The sequence below is a fragment of the Saccopteryx bilineata genome, chromosome 9, assembly GCF_036850765.1.
Source record: "Saccopteryx bilineata isolate mSacBil1 chromosome 9, mSacBil1_pri_phased_curated, whole genome shotgun sequence".
NCBI classification, from domain to species: domain Eukaryota; kingdom Metazoa; phylum Chordata; class Mammalia; order Chiroptera; family Emballonuridae; genus Saccopteryx; species Saccopteryx bilineata.
In genome coordinates, this window is record NC_089498.1 from 69776270 (window position 1) to 69791668 (window position 15399).

At 40.6% G+C, this 15399-nt stretch overlaps 1 protein-coding gene and 1 pseudogene across 1 annotated transcript in view; both read right to left on the reverse strand.

Moving 5' to 3' along the window:
* The window catches only part of CTNNA3 (catenin alpha 3), a 2095157-nt gene that overhangs the window by 2070200 nt on the left and 9558 nt on the right, over positions 1-15399 (reverse strand). The gene's annotated exons all lie outside the window — the stretch shown is intronic.
* LOC136313645 (ribosome biogenesis protein NSA2 homolog) lies at positions 452-5017 on the reverse strand (annotated as a pseudogene).

Here is a 15399-nt window from a genome sequence, read left to right on the forward strand (position 1 = left end):
ATAGAAAAAGTCTTCAAAGAAGTAGTGAGAGAAGATACCTTTGAAATAAATATATATATTTAAACACCCACATATATTCTTTCATTTCCATCTTTACATTAAGATTTCTAGGCCAAGCTCAATAATTTGTCAAATGCAATTTTGCAACACTAGAGGGCACTCCACCAGTGCTCACATGGTGGTTTCCAAACATAAAACATGGGTCCTACTACATCCCAGCTAGCTGGAGGAACTGTTGAAATAGCTTGCTGGACCCCATTACCAGAGTTTCTAATTCAGTAGATACTGCATTTCTTTTCTTTTTTAACTGGGCCATTTTAATGTTTTTTACAATAGAATAGTTATCTTGATGACTGCAGACATGTTACCTTTGTGGTAGTACTCAGAAACATCACAGAAAAGAGATTTCCAGATGGGTGCATAGTCTTCAGTAATTATGAGTTACTTGATGTCAAGCCAGTATAATTACATTTATGCATCCAACATTTTTAGGATGGTTGATAACTGGGCATATTTTCCCCCAATAACCTTGCCTTCTTGTGTTACAAGGCCTAGTTCACGTTCACTGGATGTCAGTAGCTTTGGTAATTACACCCAAAATTGTATAAATGTGGGCGGTGAGGGATTCTTCTTTGCACCACGTATAGGCAGGCAAAAGGTGGCTGTAATGCCAGTTTAATACTGGGCTGAACCAAATCCTGCCCATTACACCAGGTGTAATGTCAGTGGTCCAAACCAGGCAGGTTCACACTGGATTTAGGCAGACCACAGAAGAAATGCAGAGCCTCAAGGCAGTGGGCCATTTTAATTTATTGGATTTTTGCAGAAGTGGGGCAAGCAAACAGGGAAAACTGCTTCTCGTGGTGGCAGATAAGCAAACAGGAAACCACACTGCACATTAGTGAGTGAACAATCAGGAAAACTGCCCCTTGCAGGGATGAGGAAGTGGTGGGTCCAGAGGGAAAGTACCTGTAGCCTTAAATAGGCTATACACACATGTGGCCCTGTGCCACATGCTCACACACTAATCATGCAAAGTGCTCACAGCTGGAAAACAAGCAAGCAAGCCTAACCACAGCTCTTTTCCCTACACTCTACCCCTTTAGGGTTGCTTGCCTCACAATCTATGTGACAAGTATCTCCCACTATGGTCCCTGTGTGAGGAATGAGGTACATTACATAAACAGAAACAGTACAGACTATAGCAACAGACTACTAAGGTACAAGCTATTCCAAAAATGACAAAAATTACAAACGTGCCCTTCACAGTGCTGTCTCCCTGAACACTCAAGGGATAATACACTTCTACCTTAGGCACCCTGGTGCCAGTTGCCCAGGGAGTTAACTGGAGACCTGTCCCTAGCCCCTTACCCCACAGTGCCAACAAGGCCACCCATTGAAGGTGGGGGGCCTGTACAGTCCAGGGCCATGTCCATTGAAGCCATTGGCCTTTAAGGAGGGCTATTGGGGCAGGCAGGAGCATGTTGCCCTGTCGTCCAAAGCCCAGCTTAAGTAAAGTGTCCTTGGTGCATCTCTGCAACTGGATGGGAGCAGCTTCCCTGTTGAAGAGGGCCTCCACAGGTGCTGGACACCCCCCTCCCATTGGGGTCGCTCATTCAAAATTTGGAGTTCTATCCACAGGCAGTGTATTCATCCAGCAAGGGAGCCAGTGCCCAACCCCTCTTGTCACAGTACCTGCTCCAAAAGTCCATTATACCATAGCTCAATGATTAGTCCATGATAGAAAACCAAACTGTCTGTGCAAATCAGCAAAGGTGAAAGTTCTTTACAGGCAACTAGCTATACAGCTCTTAATTCTGCTCATTAGCTGCTCTGACTTGTACCTGTGTCCATCCAAATAGTCTCAGTGGCTAGGAAGGTGGCATACACAGCTGCCAACTATTTCTCCACCAATGAGTAATGGACCTCAGTGCCTTTCCAGAATTGAGACTGAAACCCAATAGGTTGCTATAAGCAATCTGTCCGGTGCCACAAGCTCTATCCAAACCCCTCAGAAGTCACATGGATATCAAGCTCACAGGGCCTAGCAGGGCCAACCACATTCAAGGCCTGTGCTGCTCTGACAGTTCTCTTAGCTGCTGCAAAAGCACCTATATCTACTAAGGCCAACACCTGATGCACACTAGAAAGGGACTGGTGGATTGCCAGTTCCACATGGGACCTCCAATTGCCACCATCCCTGTTAGATGCGTTCCTCAACTTTCCCCCTATTCAAACTGGAACAGCAGGTCTTGGGGATCCTCCACTCCCACAGCTGCCTCCAACATGTAATCTTGTAGCCGTGAGGCATGGACACCAACCGTTTTCTTGGAAGCTGCTTCTAATGTGTAATCTTGCCACCATGTGGCACAAATGCCAACCTTTTTCTTGGCCTGGGCCGCTGGTTTCCTCTGCTTTTTCAGTAGCTAGAACGTCTGTTCTGGTTAAAGCTGCTGCCAAAGCTCTAATAGGACTTTATTAGATTTACCATCTAATTTCTCCTGATCTTCCCTCGCCATAATCAAATCTACCCACATCTGTGTTTGGGTAGTCCTGTTTCTCTTGTTATTCAGGGGGGGCAGCACAGGCAGTAGCCCACACACCCTTATGATGCCACACTGCTTCTACCTCTTCTAAATCTGCCACCATCTTTGTAACAGCATTGATACACATAGGAACCCAAGAGAGCCACCAATGACCCAAAAAGGGTGGATGGAGCATGCAGGAGAATAAAGTCCTTCAGCCCTGCCATAAATACTTCTTCATTTGGACACCAGGACCACCAGTTGAAAGCAGCATTCCTCATACCCAGTTCCAGAGGACCTGCTACAACTCAATATATGACCCACTGCCCCTGGCAAGTCTCTGGCATTCTGCCAGGCCATACGAATAGCAGCCATCACCCATTCTAATAGGGTATGAGTTCATGGGTTGTCATGAAGTTCTAAAAACACTGCCTCAGCCTGACCAGGTGGTAGCACAGTGGATAGAGCATCAGACTGGGATGTGGAGGACCCAGGTTCGAGACCCCGAGGTCTCCAGCTTGAGCGTAGGCTAATCTGGTTTGAGCAAAGCTCACCAGCTTGGACCCAAGGTCGCTGGCTCGAGCAAAGGGTCACTCGGTCTGCTGTAGCCCCACGGTCAAGGCACATATGAGAAAGCAATCAATGAACAACTAAGGTGTCGCAACGAAAAACGAACGATTGATGCTTCTCTCTCCGTTCCTGTCTGTCCCTATCTATTTCTCTCTCTAACTCTCTCTGTCTCTGTAAAAAAGAAAAAAGAAAAAACCCCAAAAACACTGCCTCAAGAAAGAATGCATGGTAATGACAGCTAATTTCCCCATCTCTGCTCCACAGTATGATACCATCCACCCCTAAGTTGCACAACTGTCGCAACCAAGCTGCCAGAAACTCAGTGGGTTTCTGCCTGAATTTCACCCCTAATTCCATAAACTCTGTCTGGGTGTAGGGCTGGACCACAGAATGCTCAGTTATTTGCAGAAGGGGCTATGCCTGCCCCTGAGGCACTTTCTGCTGCTGGATTTTCACCTTCTGGGTAACCACCCGCTGGACTCTGATTCTACCAAAGGCAGCTTCAGCCCAAACCTCCTTCTTAGAGGAGGAGGAAGAGGAGTCAGAAACACCTACCACCACCAACTCAGAGCCACTCTGCAGGCACACATGCAGCTCATCCTCTAGCAACCATTCCAGCACCTGCACTGTCAGCACTCAGCCTCCAGCTCGAGCTGGAGCTGTGAAACTTGCAGCTCCTTCTCCAGCAACTGTTCTACCTTTGCTGCTGTCAGCACTTGGCCTCCAGCTCACACTGGAGCACTCGTACTCAGGCAGCCTCTTGCACAGAACTTTTGGTTTCTGCTCACAGGGCTGTACAAAACACCCACACCATGGCCCACAATAGGATAGCTACAGGGAACCACATGCTCAAGAACAGCCACTCTTCTATCCTACTCTTCAAGGGTGCTGGCAGCTCCATAATGGTCTGAACCAAATTCTGCTCACAGCACCAGGTATAATGCTGGTTCCCTACCAGTCTGAACTGAGTCCTGCCCACTATGCCAGGTGTAATGCTGGTGGTCAAGGCCAGGCAGGTTCACATTGGATTGGGGCAGATGACAGAAGAACTGTGGAACTGCAAAGCACTGGGTCATTCCCATTTATTGGATTCCAACAGAGGCAGGCAAACAGGCAGGGGAAAACTGCCCTTCCCGGTAGTAGGTGAACAATTAGGAAAACCACCCCTCATGGTGGCAGGCAAGTGATCTGCCCTGAGGGAAAGTACCTGTAGCCTTGTATAGTCTAGGCACACATGACTTTCTGACACATGTTCACATACTGATGCTCACTGCAAAGTGATTGCAGCTAGAAAACAAGCAAGAAATGCTAACCACAGCTGTTTTCCCTAGAGTGGCTTTCAGTACAGGATGTGTTACATGAGCCTTCTTGAAACAAACACATTGGCCTTTCATATTTAGGTGGTTTTCAAATATAGCCATCTCCAACAAAGCCACTTTAGTAACCATCCTCTTCCAGGCTTTCTTCCTTCTCTTTCCTGTTCAAATAACTTTTAATACCTCTGTTTATCCTTGGGCATAAACTTTAGGCAAAGGGCTTTCCCATTTTCCCACTCTTTTCATTTTTGTTTAATCATATTGGAAAGTACTTTAGCTCGGGACTGTCCCTCTCTGTCCAGAAGATGTGCAGGTACTGTGCCTTTTGAAGTCTTTTTATCATTGCTAGATTCAAAGAACACTGTAGTCAGTCATTCTTTTGTTTGGTGTTTCTTCGTTCATGCATCTCGATAGTCTTTTTCATTTGTATTTTCTAAACATGGCACTGTTTGTGGTAGAGCTTAGCCTGCAGACCAATCATCTTTTTTGCGTTCTTAGAACATTCATGAGCCTCTCAGCTTCCTCCCTTCTTTCCATTTTATCATGATAATCTCAACGATATCCATAGCACTTACAGTGTAACTCCATATATTAATTTTGTGGCATGGTTACTCAAGCCTCTGAGTGCATTGGGCCCATGCTAAGAAGTTCTCAATTCTTGGGTCTAGACCCACCAGCCAACACCACATACCTCAGGACAGGAAAAGCAGAAACTGCATTCCTAACAAGCTCCCAGGTGATGCCAATGGTGCTGGTCTGGGAACCACACTTTGAGAACCACTGGTCTAGTTAAGTTTAATTATTATGTATATGTATGTATTTATATACAAACATTAAGTTAACATGTAATTTATTTATTTGTCATTTTATGTATTATATTATTTTAGTTATTTTCTATTTAATTTACTATCTATAATTACTAATTACAGCTGTATGCTAATTTATAAAGTTCCATAGTTGCCTAGATTTGTTAGGTCTATATGTTATTATGCAGTATTTTCTTCCACAGTAAAAAATAGAAAAGGTCATCTGTCTGTTTGGTGGATAGACTGAAACAGCAAATCTGGGGTCACTACTCCCCGTGGCTAACCAGAGCTGGTCAGTTTGCTTAACAGAGAATGGTGCTTCCTTTGAAGCTTCCTTACTAATTCCTCAAACTTACTTACAAAATAAACAAAGAGCTGTTAATAAGAAAAACAGGAATTTGAAGGCAATCTAGTTTTTATAAATATTATAGAATGTAAGGGAAAATGAAAAGATAAAAGCTGTCTCTGCCACTTTTTCTACTTTTTTCTCACTGTCCCCCTAAACATATCAGAAATTATTCTCCATAAAATCTCCCCCACAGTAAGCCCTGTTCACAGGAGAATCTCCATCACAGAACGGCAATGATGATCATTCTATACAGCATGCGATGAACAGCAGCATAATGGGCTGGTGAGAAAAAGCAGAAACATTTACAGACCCATTAACTTATTTGTTAAGTGAACCATTTCTTGATGAGATTTTTCTACTCTCCAGACTGCATTTTCAAAGTTCTATAGCAATACATTTCTAAATATCAAAAAACAAAAATAATAAAGACAATGTTAATCTAATTGTTTGAATACTATGTCTGTCCTAACTTCTACATTGCTAGATTCAAAGAACACTGTAGTCAGAAAAGACACTAATATTCTTTTGTGGTTTTCTCATGAGAAAACTAAACTCTGTATAATGTAATTTCAAAGGAACTGAATGGTCAGAATATAATAATTTGGCTTATTTCTAGTGAGACAGATATATTAAGACCAAATTTACATATAAGAAAAGAATCAGTATCAAGATTTGGCAATCCTTTTAGGGGTGATGAAAAAATTTTGGAACTAGGTAGAGGTAGTGGTTGTTGCATAACATTGAAAATGTACTGCCCTGGCCGATTGGCTCAGTGGTAGAGCGTCGGCCTGGCGTGCAAGGGGTCCCGCGTTCGATTCCCCTCCAGGGCACACAGGAGAGGCGCCCATCTGCTTCTCCACCCCTCTCCCTCTCCTTCCTCTCTGTCTCTCTCTTCCTCTCCCGCAGCAGAGGCTCCATTGGAGCAAGGATGGCCCGGGCGCTGGGGATGGCTCCTTGGCCTCTGCCCCAGGCGCTGGAGCGGCTCTGGTCGCAACAGAGCGACGCCCCGGAGGGGCAGAGCATCGCCCCTTGGTGGGCAGAGCGTCGCCCCCTGGTGGGCATGCCGGGTGGATCCCGGTCGGGCGCATGCGGGAGTCTGACTGTCTCTCCCCGTTTCCAGCTTCGGAAAAATAAAAAAAATAAAAAGAAAATGTACTAAATGTCACTGAATTGCTCACCATAAATTGGTTAATTTTATGTTATGTCAGTTTTATCTAAATTTTTTAAAATAAGTAAAACAAATATTGGCAATACAACTTTCAAATTTTTCAAGTCTTTTTAAGACTTGCAATCCTGACATTTCACAAGAGGAAAAAAAACTTTTAAAAGAAAAATATTGGGCTTTTTATGTATTAAACATATGGGTAAAAAATCTTCAATGATAACCTCCCAAAATTATTCAATTTGGTTGATGTCCTTCATCCACCTGGTTCTTCATTTATTCTCCTTGGCACAGTCCTAGGATGACTTCACACATGTTCATAATTCTAGAGAAAACCTCAGAAATTTCTGAGAATAACCTTACACATATACAGGGGGTCCTCTAGTTAAAACAGTCTCAACATATGACATTTCCAGTTTACGACACTCACTCCCATAAAAACGTAAATAAATTGAGACATGAGTGTTTCGGCTTATGCCATTAGCATTGTATTTATGGATTACATGGGCGAACTAGCTTGGTTGCGTGTGGCAGAAGAATATACAGTAATGCGTCTTATGAGTGAGGGAACTGGTGTACCCTAGTACACTGTTACCTATGCCATTTGGACTGTTAAAAGTGCAAGTGTTCCATTTGTGTTGCTTTGTTTGATGACTTCTTGGCCCTTGTCATAGTTCCTATATTTATGTCCTTTACCTTTTTCTGTGGCACAGTTGTTTTTATATTCTAGATTATGATTTTACAACTATACTGCTCACAAAAATTAGGGGATATTTCAAAATGAATATGAAGCAATATAATATCCCCTAATTTTTGTGAGCAGTATATGTTAGGAAAGGTAAGTGACTTAGGCCAAGGTGTGTTTCGACTTACACCAAAATTCAGGTTATATCACTGTCATAGGAATGGAACTGTGTTGTAACCCGAGGACCCCTCCCTGTACAGCTAAAATACAGAGAGGTAATCAGGTTACTTTTAATTAGATCAAATTCAGACAGCTTGCATCTTTCAAAATAAATACAAATTTAAACCCTTGTTGGACCATTTCTTGGGAATTTTTAAAAATAATGTTAAAACTTCTTGTTAAACTTTGTTTAAACCTACAATTTTTTTTACCCAGCCACAGTATCAAGCACATACAAGAATAAAGACATTTTTATACATGCATAGTTGAAAAATATTTTTTCCCTCTCATTCACCCTTTCTGAGGAAGCTACTAGACTGCATGCTCCCTTAAACTGAGAAAGTAAATTGTGAAAGAGAAAGATGTGATCCAGGAAAAAATAGTATAAATTTAAAAAGAGGATGACAGGTGAGCAGTAGGCTTAAGAGCAATTATTCCAGATTGGAGAATAGAAAAGTTTAGAAAGGATAACCACAAGGAAGAAACAGCAGGACAAAGGGGGAAAGTGAAGAGGGAAGGAAGGAAGGAAGGAAGGAAGGAAGGAAGGAAGGAAGGAAGGAAGGAAGGAAGGAAGGAAGGAAGGAAGGAAGAAGGAGAGAGAGAGAGAGAGAGAGAGAGAGAGAGAGAGAGAAAGAACTCATTTATAGTAAATAGTGAAGAAATAAAATCTAAAACTAGGCCTTGACCAGTTGGCTCACTGGATAGTCAGCCCAGCATATGGATGTCCCAGATTTGATTCCCAGTGAGAGCACACAAGAGAAGAGACCACCTGTTTTTCTCACCCTCGTTCTCACCCTTCTCTCCATCTTTCCCTCCCATAGCCAGTGGCTCAATTTGTTCCATCGTCAGCTCCGAGTGCTGAGGATAGCTCAGTTGATTAGAGCATCGGCCCCAACCAGGTGGATCCTGGTCAGGGCACATGCAAGAGTCTGTCTCTCTACCTTCCAACCTCTCATTTAAAAAAAAAAAATCTGAAACTAAAAATTCAAAAAGCAGCAATATAAGAATATTGTTTAGAAAGGTAGAAGTATCTAAATAACAGAATAAACAACTCTAAGAGTTAAGGGTGGTTATCATAAGAGTCAGAGGTGAGAACAGGGATCATGGGACAAGTAATGCTGTTTTTTTACATGTGTCATGCATACTACACTAGTTTGCTTTTAACAATTGTTGGCATTATTAGATGGAAAGTAAAGTTTAGTTTAAAAACAATATTTATAGATTGCTGTTCAGTTTATATTCTAAAATTCAAAATACTATGCTTAAATTAAAACATGTTTATGAGTAAAGAAATGTTTATTCATGTAAATTAAAATCTAATTCAAGCATCTGATAGGACATAGCCTTAAAAAAACAAGTGTCATAAAATCTCAAAAATTATAATCTTTTTTTTCCAATTGAGAGGAAGAAAGATAAACAGACTCCCATATGTGCACCAAGCGGGACCTACCCAGCAACGCCCATCTGGGGCTGATGCTCAAATCAACCAAGCTATCCTCAGTACTCAGGGCCAACAGTCAAACCAATCAAGCCACTGGCTACGGAGGGAAAGAGGGAAAAATGAGGGAGAGAGAGGAGAAGAGAAGCAAATGGTCACTTCTCCTATGTGCCCTGACCAGGAATCAAACTGGGATATTCATCCATAAACCAGGTTGACACTCCATGCACTGAGCCACCAGCCAGGACCAAAAATCATAAGTCTTAACAACTATTATTGATTAGTCAAATTTCACCCAAGCTGAGAAGCTCCTTTTTTATGTTCTAAGCACTTATTGTTATTATATAGATATACAGATAAAACATTTTTTATTAAAAATGAACTGTTTTAGGGTAGAAAAATATAACTATTTCAGGGCTTATCAGTAATAAAATGGTCCTAACTTTTACTACATATTTGTTTGGATAATGAGCAATAAAACAAAATGGGCAGAAGTTTTGTAATCAAGATATTCTTCTAATTGAGTTATAAAAGTAAATTAAAAGTCTTTTAACTTAATATCTCTCACACAACATATTAGTTTCTCATTATTTTTTCATTTGCCCCTGTAATTCTACAAAACATGAGTATTAAAATTGTGCAATATAATTTATCAAGAAAATATTAAGATTTAGGTTTAGGATGATAAATTGAACACACCCTCATCTTCTTTCCCTCTCAAGATGCCATTAAAATTGTAGAGTTGAGCAAACAAATTGAGCTCCTAAATGATCAAAGAGCAAACACACTAAACCTGGAACAGTGTTTAAGAGAAAAATGCAGAGACAAGGGAACACTGGCAGTTTCCCAGTACCCCGTTACCCATTACATAGCTAAAAATGTAATTGGTAGCTATGTAATGTACCTATATACTTGCTCAGAAAGAAAAAAATCAAATAATGTGAAAGGAATTGTAATGAGTTTCCTATGTACCTATATTACACATTTGTTTAAACTTTTAATTTTTTTTAAGTTGAGGGCCATGAGCATTTTGTTTTTTTGCAACATCCATTTTTTAAAATTTATTTTAGAGAAAGAGGAAAGAAGAGAGAGGAACACCAATCTGTTCTTGTATGTGCCCTGATCGGGGATTGAACCGACAACCCCTGTGCTTCAGGATGATGCTCTAATTAACTGAGCTATCCAGTCAGGAAAAACCTTCAATTTTTAATTTAAAAAAATAATAAAGTTTTATTTTGGAAAATCTGAGAATAAAAAAATAAAATGGCCTATATATTTTTTCCTCAAAAAGTTGCTACTAAACCTTCAGTTCATTAGATTTGATTTTTCCCAAAAGGGTACCAAGTCAAATCATGATAAATCAATCTATTTGAATGTGTCAAAGGCATTTCAAATATAATACATCGAATACATAGAATTCTAGATTCCTCAACCCTTGCCTTCAACCTACTCGCCTTTCCTACATCCTATCAGTATCCCACCTTAGTGCCTTTACTCAGCATTTAGGAAAGAGGCTCTACTTGGAGAGGGGCGACAGAAAGCCTTCTGGTGGTATGCAGTCTCTTCTCCTCAGTTCTGTCCCTAAATGTATACTTGGCACTCAGCAAAAGTAAGAGCTGGTCTTCTCTTCCTTGGATAGCACATAATGGGACACCCCCTCCTCAGAAAATATTTAGCAACTTCTTTTGTTACTACTGCTCCTTTCACCATTCCAAGCACCTAATTCCTTCCTATCACATTTACTTTTCTTCCTGAGAAGCATTCTGGAAAACACAACTTTCTCCATCCCATTACATTACCACTGATGTTTTAGTAACATTTATACTGCTCCCAAAAATTAGGGGATATTTCAAAATAAATATGAAGCGATTAAAAAAAGAAGCATTTGATTGTTTTTTTATTAGACAAGAACATCAGAAAAGCAAAGAACAAGTCAAAGAAAATTGTTCAATTATGGAAATGAGATGCAAAACCAACTTTTATTTCATTGGTGCAAATGCACGATACAAAAGGCTGAAAGTACTGAAGTATCTACACAGTCCCTGATCCCCTAAGTTTTGTGAGCAGCCTGGTAAACAGAGCCAAAATTTGGCTCTAGCCTTGAGATTAAAATATAAAAGCCAAAGCACTCATCCTTTAGGAACTTAGTTTCCCTTTCCATGAAAACAATGCACTTGGACCATTCACAGGGAGACATATTTTCAGAAAATATTCATCCTCCACCAGGGAATTAATGTTAATGTTTCATAAAAACCACACTAGGAGATTTTTATTATGTCTAACCTAAATTCTTTGAGATGTAGTTTTTTGTTTGTTTGTTTGTTTTATTTCAATGAGAAGGAAGGAAGAGAGAGAGAGGAACACCAAGCTGTTTCTGTATCTGCACAGACTAGGGATCTATTTTTTTATATAAATAAATTTTTATTAATGTTAATGGGGTTACATCAATAAATCAGGGTACATATATTCAAAGAAAACATGTCCAGGTTATCTTGTCATTCAATTATGTTGCATACCCATCACCCAAAGTCAGATTGTCCTCCGTCACCCTCTATCTAGTTTTCTTTGTGCCCCTCCCCTTCCCCCTACCCCTTCCCCTCTCCATCCTTCCCTCCCACCCCACCCTCCCAGCCACCCCAGGTAACCACCACACTATTGTCCATGTATCTTAGTCTCATTTTTATATCCCACCAATGTATGGAATAACGTAGTTCCTGGCTTTTTCTAATTTACTTATTTCACTTCGTATCATGTTATCAAGATCCCACCATTTTGTTGTAAATGATCTGATGTCATCATTTCTTATGGCTGAGTAGTATTCCATAGTGTATATGTGCCACATCTTCTTTATCCAGTCTTCTATTGAAGGGCTTTCTGGTTGTTTCCATGTCTTGGTCACTGTGAACAATGCTGCAATGAACGTGGGGCTGCATGTGTCTTTACGTATCAATGTTTCTGAGTTTTGGGGGTATATACCCAGTAGAGGGATTGCTGGGTCATAAGGTAGTTCTATTTTCAGTTTTTTGAGAAATCACCATACTTTCTTCCATAATGGTTGTACTACTTTACATTCCCACCAACAGTGAATGAGGGTTCTTTTTTCTCCACAGCCTCCCCAACATTTGCTATTACCTGTCTTGTTGATAATAGCTAATCTAACAGGTGTGAGGTGGTATCTCATTGTAGTTTTGATTTGCATTTCTCTAATAACTAATGGAGATGAGCATCTTTTCATATATCTGTTGGCCATTTGTATTTCTTCCTGGGAGAAGTGTCTGTTCATATCCTCTTCCCATTTTTTTATTGGATTGTTTGTTTGTTTGTTGTTGAGTTTTATGAGTTCTTTGTATATTTTGGATATTAGGCCCTTATCTGAGCTGTTGTTTGAAAATATCATTTCCCATTTAGTAGGCTGTCTGTTCATTTTGTCAGTTTCTCTTGCTGAGCAAAAACTTCTTAGTCTGATGTAGTCCCATTCATTTATCTTTGCCTTCACTTCTCTTGCCTTTGGAGTCAAATTCATAAAATGCTGTTTAAAACCAAGGTCCATGAGTTCAGTACCTATGTCTTCTTCTATGTACTTTATTGTTTCAGGCCTTATATTTAGGTCTTTGATCCATTTTGAATTAATTTTAGTACAAGGGGACAAGCTGTAGTCGAGTTTTATTCTTTTGCATGTGGCTTTCCAGTTTTCCCAGCACCATTTGTTGAAGAGGCTTTCTTTTCTCCATTGTGTGTTGTTGGCCTCTTTATCGAAAATTATTTGACCATATATATGTGGTTTTATTTCTGGGTTTTCTATTCTGTTTCATTGGTCTGAGTGTCTATTTTTCTGCCAATACCATGCTGTCCTGATTGTCGTGGCCATATAATATAGTCTGAAGTCAAGTATTGTAATGCCCCCAGCTTCATTCTTTTTCTTTAGTATTGCTTTGGCTATTCGGGGTTTTTATAATTCCATATAAATCTGATGATTTTTTTGTTCCATTTCTTTAAAAATGTCATTGGAATTTTGATGGGAATTGCATTAAATTTATAAATTGCTTTGGGTAATATGGCCATTTTGATTATATTTATTCTTCCTATCCACAAACAGGGAATATTTTTCCATCTCATTGTATCTTTTTCGATTTCCCTTAACAATGCTTTGTAGTTTTTGTTATATAGGTCCTTTACATTATTTGTTATGTTTATTTCTAGGTATTTTTTTGTTGTTGCAATCATGAAGGGGATTATTTTTTTTAGTTCGTTTTCTAATATTTTATTGTTGGCATTTAGAAAGGCTATGGAGTTTTGTATGTTAATTTTGTATATTGTGACTTTACTGTATTGGCAGTCTCACAAGTCTCATTACACATATGCTGCAAATTATATCCAGAAAAATAAGAAAAGAAAAGAAAGTAAATAGAGGTCAAGAAGAAAAAAAATTGTTCTCAATTGCTGATAGCATGGTTGTCTACATAAAAAATCTCAAGGAATCTACAAAAACCATCCTAAAACAAATAAGTGAGCCTAGCAAGATCACAGAATACAAGATAAACATACAATAATAAATTATATTTCAATGCACTAGTAATTAACACATGGACAAGTTTTTTAAAATAATACCATTTATATACATGCCAAAAAATGTAAATACTTAGGTGTACAACTAAAACATAAACAGAACTTGCATGTTCTATATCTTGACTATATTATTGCCAATATCCTGGTTGTGATGTAAAGCTACAGTTTTGTAAGATGTTACTATTGGGGAAAGCTAGGAAAGCATACATAGGATCTCTCTGTAATATTTCTTACAATTGCATGTGAATCTGCAACTATCTTAAAAGTAAAAAAGGAATTAATAAAAAGAAAGAAAGCTAAAGATGTAGAAAAATAGGGGAGGAAAAAAGATGGTGACAGAGTAGGCAGACGTTCCAACTGCCACCTCCTAGGACCAAATTGGATTACAACTTAATTTAAGAAAAATCATCTTGAAAAACCAATTTTGGACTAAACCAAGAGGAGTCTATAACCAAGGATCATAAAAGAAGCCACACTGAGACTGATAGGAAGGGCGAAGACACAGAAAGGGTTGCCCTGCTCCCAGGAGTGAGCAGTGGCTGAGAGGGACTCTCACAGCGGGGTGGGTTCCTCTAAGAGGTGTAGGTCCTCAGCCCCATGACCAGAGCCCCAGCTTAGAGCCCCAGAGCCTAGAAGAGGCACCCAGACAACATTTAGCTGTGAAAAGGGCCAGGTTACTGTCCACAAGAAAGAGACACACCTCTCAGATGCAAACTCGTTTTAAAGGGCCTATGCAGAAAACCTCATTCATAGCCACTTATCTGGGGCTCTGGCAGGGGGAGAGCTGAGAGGATTGGAGTTACAGGAGTCAAGTATAAAGTTGGAAGCCCAGGGAGAGACACTGTGGGGGACAGCCACCGGAACCCCTGTGCTGAGTCATACTCCAGTACTACAGTCGCCTTCTTTCTCGGGTGGAGCAATCCCCTCTAAGTGGCATCAGCCTGGGAAAAGCAGCTGCTCCACACTCAGGAGTCTTTCCTACCCCAGACATGGCGAGGGGTTGTTCTGAGAGGTCAGGAAGCAGGGAGCATGTCAGTGACTCAGTTTTCTGGTGTTGAGACCGGAGCTCCCTCCCACATTCTCCCAAGTCTATGACTGGTGCTTCCACCTCACTGGAGACTCAGTTGAAACTGTGGGTGGGCAGACCACACCCACACACCTCTGGGTCTCAGAGGCCACACTCATCAGAATCCTGGGGCCTCACCCTAAAGAGGTCTGTGAAAAAAGTCTGAACAGATGGACACCTGGGGCCAAGAGGCTGAGCCACATCCACCACCTTCTTAAATTGCTAAATTGCTGCAGGCTCTAGAGCAGGGGTCGGGAACCATTTTCGCTGAGAGAGCCATAAACGCCACATATTTTAAAATGTAATTCCGTGAGAGCCATACAACACCTGTGTATGTTACGCATTATCCAATAAAAATTTAATGTTGTCCTGGAGGACAACTGTGATTGGCTCCAGCCACCCATGAACAGAGCAGTAGTAAATGAATGGATTGTAAGACATGAGAATGTTTTATATTTTTAATGTTATTATTTTTTATTATTAAAGATTTGTCTGTGAGCCAGATGCAGCCATCAAAGGAGCTACGTCTGGCTCACGAGCCATAGGTTCCCAACCCCTGCTCTAGAGTCTACTCTAGCAGAGGTTTTTTCAGCAGCTGAGCCCAACAAGCAGACAAGCTGCAAGAGGCGAGACTCAGGGAAACTTTGCCTGGCCTTTTGAGTGGACTTTCCCCAGGACCAGAGTGGTAAAAGCCAGC